The sequence below is a fragment of the Anastrepha ludens genome, chromosome 3, assembly GCF_028408465.1.
Source record: "Anastrepha ludens isolate Willacy chromosome 3, idAnaLude1.1, whole genome shotgun sequence".
Classification (NCBI taxonomy): Eukaryota; Metazoa; Arthropoda; class Insecta; order Diptera; family Tephritidae; genus Anastrepha; species Anastrepha ludens.
Genome location: NC_071499.1, coordinates 9,326,714 through 9,338,844, shown reverse-complemented (window position 1 = coordinate 9,338,844; position 12,131 = coordinate 9,326,714). Strand labels below are relative to the sequence as shown.

General features: G+C 34.1%; 1 protein-coding gene across 2 annotated transcripts in view; it reads right to left on the bottom strand.

Annotated features, from left to right (window-relative positions):
- The window catches only part of LOC128856989 (uncharacterized), a 165,941-nt gene extending 154,735 nt beyond the window's left edge, over positions 1-11,206 (bottom strand). Inside the window, exons 1-2 of one of the 2 annotated variants that reach the window (XM_054092470.1) lie at positions 11,033-11,206; positions 9,750-9,845 (exon numbers count right to left, since the gene is read on the bottom strand). The gene's annotated coding sequence lies outside the window, so the exon portion shown is untranslated. The remainder of the gene's footprint in view (positions 1-9,749; positions 9,846-11,032) is intronic. The other variant, XM_054092471.1, reaches the window with a different exon arrangement.
- Positions 11,207-12,131: the final 925 nt, after the last annotated feature.

The following is a 12,131-nucleotide window of genomic DNA, read 5'->3' as shown; positions in this document are numbered from 1 at the left end:
AGATAACCATAAAATAAATTGAAAAATCTTTGTGAAGGGATCGAAAATTTTTTTTTAGAAAATCAAACCTTTTAAACAGAATTAAAAAAAAAAAATTGGTACAGTCTTATAGCCCATTAAATTAGCAAAATAAAAAATCGTGCATTCCTTATATGGAGAAAATGCGCAAACCAGTCAACAAAGAGAATAATATAAAAAATCAGCGGCAATTTTGAGGCGCTTCAAGCTGACACTTTATTATATTAAACAAATATTTTAGCGTACAAATTGATGCTAGTCCGCAAAACCGTTTTAGGGGGACTCGGTGGTCTAGAAATTTCCAAAAATTATGTTTTTGTTTTTTCGATATTTCGAAAGTGTAGTACCTTAAGAATATATTGTGAAATTTTCACGCGGAAATTCCCAATATTATAGCTTCTACAGCCCATTAGCTAGGTAGAGAGCGGTCCGCGCGCTCCTGTACCTTAAACTTTAAACTCATTTTCCTCGAAACGACTTTTTTCGGCACGGCGGGGATGAAAACAAAAAAAATATTCAACCGAATCACTTGGAATTTGGATATGTTGTTCACAACATGTATCGCTATCGTCGGAACTACAATCACAATTTTATTAAAATAATTTCCTATTTTTTAAACTAAAAAAATAGTGAAAAAAAAACCGATTTTACGAACTTTTTTTCAAAAGTGCGCCATTTTGTCAATTTTTCATTTTTTCAATTTGTTCTAGTTCCCAGCATAACTGCACTCTTTCTGATTAAGAATCTTCTTGAATTTTGTGTTTCAGGTGAGTGGAAGTCTCGAAATCATCTACGCCGTCCGGGTTCGATTTTTCGAGAGGGTCATCTTCAGCGGCATTTTTATAATAATAAATATTGTTTCAAAAGTAAAAAAAAAAATTTTTTGTATGCTCAATAAACGTACTAGTAAGCCCGTAAGTTTAAACATCGTTTTTTTAATTTTTAATGGCAAAAAAAAAAATCGTGAAAATAGTTGAAATTTTCGTGCTTTAGACCACCGGGTACCCTTAAGCCGAATCCGAACGGCAAATATTTTTTATGAGGAGCTTTTCTATTGCATAAATGCACTCGGAGGTTGGCTTTTGCCTGGCGAGGGCAACCGCTACTGGAAAAAAGTATAATTTTTGCTGTTTCATGTACAGATATTCGAACGTACGCACCTCCAAATGGTAGTTACGCACCAACCCACTCGACTATGGCGGCTTATTGAATTGGCTGAAAAAATTAAATACACAAAAATATTGTACAAATTCTAAATATTGTAATAAGTGTGAAATATTGATGAACATTGGATGGATTAAGACATTTTGCATAAAGCCCAAAAGTTGGATTTAAATGATTTTTGTAACAGAAGTTTAGTTTGCTCGTGACCATAGGTATCCCAATGGTACTTCTATCTCACTGAGCAGCTGAAGAATAGTACCTTTCCTGGCTATCTCTGTGCTCCGGAACCCAAATAAGGTTGACCCCTTGAATGGGACGATAACAACATTTAGGGCTACCCGACATTGTAGTTTATTGTAGTTTTTGTTACGTAGCCACTTCTTTTATAGCTAGAACGTCTGCCTGATAAACCTTGCTGTAGTCTGATAGTCGAACGGATGTGGTGACTTTATTATTGTGCCACCGGATTTAGTTTTAGCACTGGGTGACCTTCTTGGTCTATGAATAAAAATGCTGAACGTCCTTACATTTTTTTTTTCTTTCTACTAATGTCTCCTTCGTACTACAGCATACACTCCATCTTGATTGAATGAATAGATTACACAAAATTTGAATCGATGCCCACTAAATGCTTACTTGTTTCAAATGTAATATAGAAAAACATGCACAGGCGTCGAGAATGTGACATACGAGACTCAAAGTATTGAAATTCAGCTTAAATGCATTTCGTGCTTGAATTCATAGGTGCACTTTAGGTTAGTCATATTTTTCTTGCAAGAAGGTTTTGCATCGGCATGATCTCATTAGCAACGGCATTTCCTTACAATACCTGCTATCTTCTACTAAACCGTTCATATCAGTTTGTTTTAGCGTAAACAACGGCATTCTGCGCATTATTCGCATTTGCCGTGAGGTGCCAACGATGAGCTGTTGGTGGCGCTGTACTTTAAACGCGCAAATGCGACTACTTCACAACCTGAGGTACTCACTTACGTGCCTAAATATATTCTAATCCACATAAGCGACAAAGTGGATTCGTATAAATACAGTTATTTGTCTACTTATAATTTTTGCTATGACAAACATTTCCGTTCGCAACAGCACTTGATTGTTTGTACGTCAAATACTTGTTGGCTGCCTTGTTGGGGCCTTAACTAATTTTGGACAGCTCATTTTCATTTCGAACGAGTACACTCCGTGACATTCAACGCAGTTTTGTATTCAAAATCACAAATACACAATAATAAATGCAACTGTTTTAAGTAGCTGGGTAAGGCGCAATTTTGATAATAATTACTTTGTTTGTGATTAATAATGAGCTCTTAATCGTACTAATTAAACGTGTATACTTATGTATGTGTATGCATATGTATGTGTATCTATATGTATGTATATACACATAAGTCATTTTGAAATCTACATTGAACAACTGACTGTGGAAGATCTGCGGATATCACACCTTTAACACATTAAGCGCCTAAGTGGTTTTGACGAAAATCTCCACCCGATTCCAGACAGGTTTTTGGTTAGGAAGCGGTGTGAAAGTGGTATAGATTGATTTCTGAGCGATCGCTGAACTGGGAGTCAATCCTGGTTCTAGGTAAACGTGAAGTGAAACAAGTTTTTATTTTCGTTTTCCTAGACACATTTCACTTTGTCTTTTCACAAATAATTTTTTGGCGATTCTCGTTTGTGCCGTGATAAAAGTGTTCCGTTTCCACTGTAGCCATGAAACTTTTGCAAGCCTGTTATTCATATTTCAAATGGCATTTGTTTTGAAGCTGGAGTAAATAGTTATTTTGCTTGATTGCAAGGAGTTCGCGATGGGAAAAAGTAAGAAGCGATTCTTAGTAAATTTAATCCTATTTTGAAAATAATTGAATATTTATAGGAATTTATTAATAGTGCTGAGACACTCACTTCACGACGGACAAAATCCAGCAACGATGAGGATTATTTAGAGAACTTTGAGCAACCTGAAATTCATGTGACTTCTCCTATAAATATCTCAAGTTCTGATATTTTTAACATTACAAAAAGAGAACTTTTGCAAATAGTGGAAAAAGTTTTTTGATCGGTTGCGTAGTTTCGTTTGGCGTTCGTTGAAAAATGGAAAATCAAAAAGAACATTTTCGTCATATTTTGCTTTTTTTATTTTCGCAAAGGGAAAACCGCATCGCAAGTTCAGAAAAAGTTATGTGCTGTTTATGGTGACGAAGCCTTAAAAGAACGGCAGTGTCAAAATTTATTTGCCAAATTTCGTTCTGGTGATTTTTGACTCAAAGATGAAAAACGCTCTGGTCGTGCAATTGAAGTTGATGACGCCCTAATCAAAGCAATAATCGATTCGGATCGTCACGGTACAACACGTGAGACTGCGGAGGAGCTTCATGTGTCACATACATACATTGAAAATCACTTAAAACAACTTGGCTCTGTTCAAAAACTCGATACATGTGTTTCTCACGAACTGAAATAACGCATTAACAGCTGCGATTTGCTAAAGAAACGCAATGGAAATGATTCATTTTTAAAACGACTGATAACTGGCTATGAAAAATGGGTTGTTTACCAAAATATCAAGCGGAAAAGGTCGTGGAGCAGGCCAGGTGAACCAACTCAAACAACATCAAAAGCTAACATTCATCAAAAGAAGGTTTTGTTGTCAGCTTGCTGGGATCATAAAGGAATTGTCTACTTTGAACTCTTACCACCCAACCGAACGATCAATTCTGATGTCAACTAACGAAAGAACTAACGAAATGAAACAATGCAGTTGAACAAAATCGGCTCGAATTGACAAATCGAAAAAGTATTGCACTCAATCATGACAATGCAAGGCCCCACACATCTTTAGCCACTCGGCAAAAATTATTTCAGTTTGGTTGGGATGTTTGGCCACGTGCACCATATAGTGCTGACCTTGCACCATCTGATTACTTTTTGTTTTTGTTACAAAACTCCTTGAATAGTAAAAATTTCAATAATGATGATGTCAAATCGTACCTGATTCAGTTTTTTGCTAATAAAAATCAGACGTTTTATGAACGTGGGATTATGATGCTGCCTGAATGATGGCAAAAGGTCAGAATAAAGTTATTTATTTATTATTATTTATTATTAATTATTTCACGAAAAAATTGTCTTTGATTTTCTTAAAAAAAATCCGCAATTACTTAGTTGGCAACCCAATATTATTTAAGGGTAATTCAATTGTACCAAAATATTTAAGCTTGAAATAAAAATACCTCAAATAAGGTTTTTTCTTTGCTAAGAAATATCAATCATAAATATTAATCCTACATAGATGTATACAGTGTTCGAGAGAAAGATTCTGCGTAAGATTTTTAGACCTTTGCACGTTGGCAACGGCGAATATCGCAGACGATGGAACGATGAGCTGTATGAGCTTTACGACGACATAGACATAGCGCAGCGAATAAAGATCCAGCGGCTACGTTGGCTGGGTCATGTCGTCCGAATGGATACAAACGCTCCGGCTTTGAAAGTATTCGATGCGGTACCAGCTGGTGGTAGCAGAGGAAGAGGGCGGCCTCCTCTGCGTTGGAAAGATCAGGTGGAGAAGGACTTGGCTTCACTTGGTGTGTCCAACTGGCGCCGGTTAGCACGAGAAAGAAACGACTGGCGCGTTTTGTTAAACTCGGCCAAAATCGCGTAAGCGGTTATAGCGCCAATTAAGAAGAAGAAGAAGATGTATACAGTGGCGCCCAGACAAAATGATCCAGTTTTCTTTTTCACAATATTTACTAAATATTTCGTGTGCAATTATTTTTTCGTTATTTGTGTAAGTTAATATATTAGTTGACACCCCACAATCAACTACCAACAACATGCGCACAATCCTTATACAACTTTTCTCAGTTGAAAGATGCAACACAACCCGAAAAATTGTTCGGAAAAAAGTAGGCTTTGATGGCGATTTTGTAACTATAGCAACGTGAAAGCTGCTTTTGAAAATACATTAACAGCTATGAGAGTTTTTCAAATAAATACAGCAAAATAATTTTAATTCAATTTACATAATGAATAAAAGGTTTGCATAAAATATGAATTAAAAATTAAAAAAAAAAGAGTTGAATTCAACAACTTAAAAATCAAGTCGCAAGCAAAAGAAGATCAAGGATTCGATTCTCTATGGACTTTTATAAAAGTAGAGTTCATTTTACAAAAAAACATAGTTCGAGCGAGCATTAGGTTTTCACGCTTTCAGTAGATTGCATAAATTTCATTCAAACCTTCATTAAGTGGTCTCTGAATTACGCTAATCACTGACTTCGAAAACATAGTTTCGAGAAAAACGCGTTTAAAATGTTTATGTTGGGCATTGGAGGCTCGAGTCGCCCTTACTTACTGTCGAATGTCCCAAAAAATATTCCTTTTCTTAACGTACGATTCATATGGCCCATGTATTCATATTACAGAAAAAAGCGTGAGTCCATAGACGCTTTGGCGTATTATTGCTTATTATAAAATGTGAATGCCGAATATAGGCATGCGAAATATTTTGCCATCATTTTTTTCAACCACAGTAGACGTCGTTTACGGATTTACTCCAACTGGCTGTTACTAGCAGCAACTTTTGCAATTAAATTAACATTTGCTTCTCTTTGTCCTTTCTTCATATCGCTCATAATAATTAATACACAAACCATAAATACTAAAATATTCCACCAAACGAATTTCTATGAGGGAAAACCTTTCAAAATAGTATTGGCAGCTGACTGTCAATTTTTCGGCTAATCTTCCATATGTGAACGGGTAGTAATCTAATTTTTGTGGATTTATTGCGAATCACTGCATATGTGAGCGTACTTTAAACCCTATAAAGTAATTATTTGTAATTATATTTCATATGAGGAAATTAATTAATTAATATGTTCCACAAACATTATCCTCACGTGTTTCATATAACATTAAACAGTGCTCCGCAAAGAAAGTTTGAACATATTTTTTTACCTCAGATGTAAAGATGTTATGATTTCCCATGCTGTTTACCAATTGCGGGTTCCTTGAAAAACCGAGTTGTAGACTTCGAAAGTTAAGTGAAAGAAATATTACTCCTACAGCCCATTTACCATATTCTGTTTGCGAAATATTAAGATATTGAAATTTTGAAAAAAATGGATTTTGTTGTACAGTGTAATTTCAATAATTTAAGTAATGAGTTCACAAGCACAAACAAAAAAATTGTACTGCTTAATTTGAAAGCTGTGTTTTCGCTACTTAAATAATTTTCAAGTGTAAAATGATTGAAAGATATAAAGAGGATTTTCCACTGCGTTTCCTATAGAGGGCAGCTCTGGTAGCCGAATATGATTGCGTGCAACATACAGAATATTAAGCATTAAAATTGATAAACTGTTTTCTTTGACTTTTTCTGTTACCTTAAGTGAACACATAAGAAGAAGGCCGAAAGTTGCAAGAGGCATTTCGGGGCGATTTGGCTATAAGTATTTTTCATATAAATTTGGACAGCTCTTTTTCTAGGCTGGAAATGTTGCAAGGTTTGAAGTTTATGTCTCAAGTAAAACAAATTCAATTTACAATTTCTAATACTTTTTTGACTTGAACCATGACAACATCCGATGAATCGCCCCTTGGAGTGTTTGAGAGAAATATTCCGCAAAAGTCTTTTGGGCCTTTGCACGTGGGCGCTGGTGAGTATCGCAGGCGATAGAACAATGAGCTGTGTGAGCTTTACGACGACATAGACATAGCGCAGCGAATAAAGATCCAGCGGTCATGTCACCCAAATGTATACAAACGGTCCGGCTTTGAAAGTATTCGATGGGGTACCAGCTGGTGGCAGCAAAGGAAGAAGAAGACCTCCTCCCCGTTGGAAAGATCATGTGGAGAAGAAGTTAACTTCATTTGATGTGTGCAACTGGCGCCGGTTAACACGAGAAATAAACGACTGGCGAGCTTTGTTAAACTCGGCCAAACATCGCTTAAGCGGTTATTGCGCCAATCACGAAGAGGAAGAAGAATAGTTTTCTGATAGATGCACCTTCGTCTTCTTCTTTATTATTATGGTCTTATAGAATACAACAATGGAAAATATGTAAAGGGTTTTTCAATAGGTGCGCTTCAACTTTTTTTCGATAGGGAGGGCGAACGACGCAATATTTTTTATTTTTCGCTTGTAATTTTTAAACTTCATTAGTATACATTTCACCATGGAACGCTACACACTTGAGCAACGATTGCAAATCGTGCAAATTTTTTATGAAAATAATCGTTCTCTTGCTGCTACTTTAAAAGCATTACGGCCATTTTACGGTCGATTTAACAATCCATCCCGTTCGACAATCGACCGTCTAGTGAAAAAATTTGTATCTACGTTTTCGCTACATAATGTTCCGGTGCCAGTGAGAGCAAGAAGTGCACGAAGTGTTGAAAATATTGCTGCCGCCAGGGCTTCAGTTCAAGAAGACGCAAATGTGTCGCCCACACGACGTTCTCAACAATTGGGCCTTTCTGTGTCGTCATTGTGGCGAATTTTGCGAAAAGATCTTGGCCTACATCCGTACAAGATCAAGCTGACACAAGATCTGAAGCCGTTTGATTTGATAAACGATTATTTTTGGCCGCAATTGAATGGTATGGACTTAGACGACATGTGGTTTCAACAGGACGGGGCCACAAGCCACACAGCACACGCTACAATTGATTTGTTGAAGAGTAAGTTCGATGAGCGCATTATTTCCAGAAATGGGCCGGTCGAATGGCCGCCGCGCTCGTGTGATTTGACGCCTCTAGACTATTTTCTTTGGGGTTATGTGAAGTCATTGGTCTACAGTAACAAGCCGGCGACGATTTGTGAGCTCAGAGCCAATATTGAACGCAAATTGCTGGAATTTCGGCCGATTTATGCAAAAGAGTGGTCGAAAATTGGGTTCTACGATTGGACTTCGTAAAACGTGCACGCGGTGGTCATGCAAAAGAAATCGAATTTCATACTTAAATGTATATGTTCAAACTCGATAATAAAAAAAAAATAGTTAAAAAAGTCAAACCGTTTGTGTTTTATTCAAACAAAAAGTTGAAGCGCTCTTACTGAAAAACGCTTTATATACCTTAACATGAAACTGGCGCATTATAATTTACCACATTGAAATCTCCCTATAGATCATAGAAAAGTTACGGAACAGATTCTTGGATTACAAATTTTCGGTACAATTTTTCAAATAATCTGTTACTGAATTGGACTTGAGTATTTCTCAAATAAACCTGTATTATATTTTGATTAAGTTCTTAGGTCTCCGCAAACTCATTTGAAGGTTTGTGCCACCAAAGCTGGAAGAAATTATTTCATTGCAAAGTTGACCTTCTGACCTTCGCTATTATATTAGCTTGAGAGAAACGAAAACCATTATTTTCGCGGTAGATGGCTGTAGTGATCGCTATTTTGTAAAGTATCGATCAAACAATTTAAAGTTTATTCTGGTTGTCAAGGTGACATTCCATACTAAAACAAAATCATTAAATAATCCAAGTTGACCGGCACGCTAGTAGTCGCAGCTTCGTCCACGAAACAGTTTTAAATCGTTTGCGCAAAAAAAATGAATTTCTTTTCCCTGTAACTAATATTTTTATTAATGAAATGTCATTCGGCGCTGAAGAGAAAAAATCATAAAGCAAACAAAGCCATCGAAACCGCTGTGGCCACCATCCTAAATAAAATTCGTAAAATGTACTTAGTTAGCCTTTTTGATCACTTCAAAAAGTGTGCAAAAAGGCAAATATACAAATACTTATAAATGACAAATATAAAAAAATCTAAAAATATTTAATACAAAATACAACGTCGCCGCCACACTAAAAGCTGCTAACTCCTTTGGGGAAAGTTTTGAATTTAAGCTGTCTTTTGTTACGTTTCAATTAAAAAAAAATTATAATAATAAATAAATAATAACAACAATAAATAATAATAATAATAAATAAATAAATAATAATAATAATAAATTTCAAAAAATAATAATAAATAATAAAAAAAAAATTGTTAGTTATTTGGACCGAAAAGAAGAATTGGAAGTTTTTACTGCGGCGGCGATAATACACTGGTTGTTTTTATTTGTAATAAGTTTTAATTTAATTTCTTTAATTTCACTTTTTATATTTTTTTATTTATTTTTTTAATTTTATTTTTTTATATTTTTTACTTTTATTTATTTATATTTATTAAATTTATTTTTTTTTATTTACTTTTTTTATTTTTCTTATTTATTTATTTTTTTTTCGTTTTTTATATATTCCTTTATTTATTTATTTATATTTATTAAATTTATTTATTTTTTATTTACTTTTTTTATTTTTCTTATTAATTTTTTTGTTTTTTTCGTTTTTTATATATTCCTTTATTTATTTATATTTATTAAATAATTTTTTTTTCATTTACTTGTTTTATTTTTCTTATTTATTTATTTATTTATTTATTTATTTTTTTCGTTTTTCATTTTTTTTTTATTTATTTATTTATTTTATTTTTTTTATTTAAAACATTTTTCCTGTTTGGTATTGAGTGTATACTAAAAACTATTACTCACCCTGGAAAAGTATGCACGAAATTGCGATAGAAGTTTGTTACAATTTTTTACTTTATATACGGCTTTCAACAGCGAAGCTCACAAAAATTGCGATTTCTGTTATTGAGAGAATATTAAGAAGAATTATATTTAATTTAAAGTTATTTGATTATTTTATTAAAGTTGAGTAGTTGAATGAAAAGAGACACGACTTTAGCTTTTAGAGGTTCACGAGCTCTGATTTTTATGTATTTTTTAATTTACGACACACACTGGGCTTGAGTAGCTGTCAATCCTACTAAAAATTTTGAATTAAAAAAAAAACATAAAATTTACACAAACAATCAGTAACTGTTACTACTAATTTTCCGAAATTGCCACAATACTTCAAAAGTTCGTTAGAGAAAATTTGTATTTTATTTTTTGCATGAAATTCTGTTTTTGCGCTTTTCAACATCCAAATTCATAAATTCATGCTTTGCTTTTATATAAGTAATCGCGCATAAATATGTAAATATGTCACCCTGTAGTTTTTCTCATACCGAACACCACCCACCGCCACTTAACGCCAGTTGAATGTGAGAATGTGAGAGTTGCGGCGCGAATGGTAATTGAAGCCAATAAAGGTAGACAACGGCAGCTTATACAAGCAATAAACATAACAAAAAAAAAACAAAAAAAAAACAATGAAAAAATAAAATAAAAAATACAAAGCTCAATCAACTACAACAATAAGTGACGTCGTCGTACAATAATAGTGCTGCACTTTCAGCACAAACAGGAATCAACAATCAAACAACGAAAAATATTCAACAGCGGCGATATAATTATTTGCGAAGCTTCAGTAAATGCCGCTCGGTTCCAATGCTTAAATTCGATTCAAAAAATAGATTACATATATATATACATATATTTATGTGCCAGTACTTTATATGCCGCAGTTTAAAATTTCGAATCCACTGAATTTTATTTAAGGTTTCATGCCCACACACATTTGTTTTTTCGAGCCTTTTCTCCACATTCGTCATTAAGAGAATATAATAAAAATACACTTCAAAAGAAATGAATTTATTATCACTTATTTTCTTGAATTCCAAGTATTTTTGCACTACACTTTGCGTATTTTCGTTGTGCTGCCTCCTTGACAGTTTCATAATTCAATGAAAAATATCTCATGAAACGTGTATTTGAATTTGATTTTTATTTACATATTTTTTATATTTATTATTTTAGACTTCTACACACACACACACTCAACGCTGATGTATAGAACACTTAGTAAATAAATAAATTAAAACGCTTACGTCTTTATTTTTTTACGCAGATTTCACAAATTGGCCAAGCCAAAAGTTGTATGCGAGAGAACACAGCTCACTTTGATTGTCCGCGCCACGTACGTATCACGGCGACGAGCGCTCTAAAAATGCCAAATTAAACAACAGTGCACTTCAACAGCCACCGATTGACTCTGCCGTGGCGAATGATTCAAGTTGCGAACTCATTCACTTCGGCAAACGAATACTTCGTATGCCATAGCATTTGGCCAGTTGTGAGAGATGAGGTGCTACCAGATATTTTCATTTTTTTATGCTATCAGATGCACACTGAAAATGGAAATGACTGAGAGCTCCACTCCATTGGGAGGCTATTTCTAATACAGATGGCTGTTAGAAGTATTAACACCAGCCTGTAGCATTAACAGTATGTATGCATTTCATTTGCATAGTTCGCTTGGCAGGTAGTGAAACATATAATTGAAAAATAAGACTAACAGCAGTGAGTGGATTGCATGAGCAGAGAATGCTAATCACATTCTCTGGTATGAGCGCGTTTATATTTCAGCATTCATTGCATATGCACAAGTGCCAAAATGTTATTGGCTCTCAATACTCTTACTGAGTTTGTACTGTAAATCTTTCTGTTAATTTTTAACAGTCATTTGCTTGGCCTTTATTTGTGTTTTCCTAGCGAATTTTCTTCCGTATTATTTTCACGGTCAATTCAATATGTTTTACATGCTTATGTAAGCTTATGTACGCATGTAACGTAGTCATTTAGTTTGTGCTGTTAAAATTACTGAAAATATTCAGCGGGTTAACATTAACAGCCGAATGTTACTTAAGCAAGTGCTCTGCATAAGTTTGTTGATTTTAGAAACAAAAAGTTCAATTTTGCCTAAGTATTCATATAAATCGTTCTCCTTTTTATCTATATGGATTTTCTAGTATCGCATTAAAATTGCTGTTACTTAATTGCTTTAAGCATAACTATTGACATTATGCAAACAAATAAAATCATTCTTATTGCACTTATTATCATGTATTTTCGCAGCAGACTACAGAGTTATTTAAAAAACAATAAAAAATGCAAGCATTTTCTTGGCAAAGCAATCATATTTTCCCT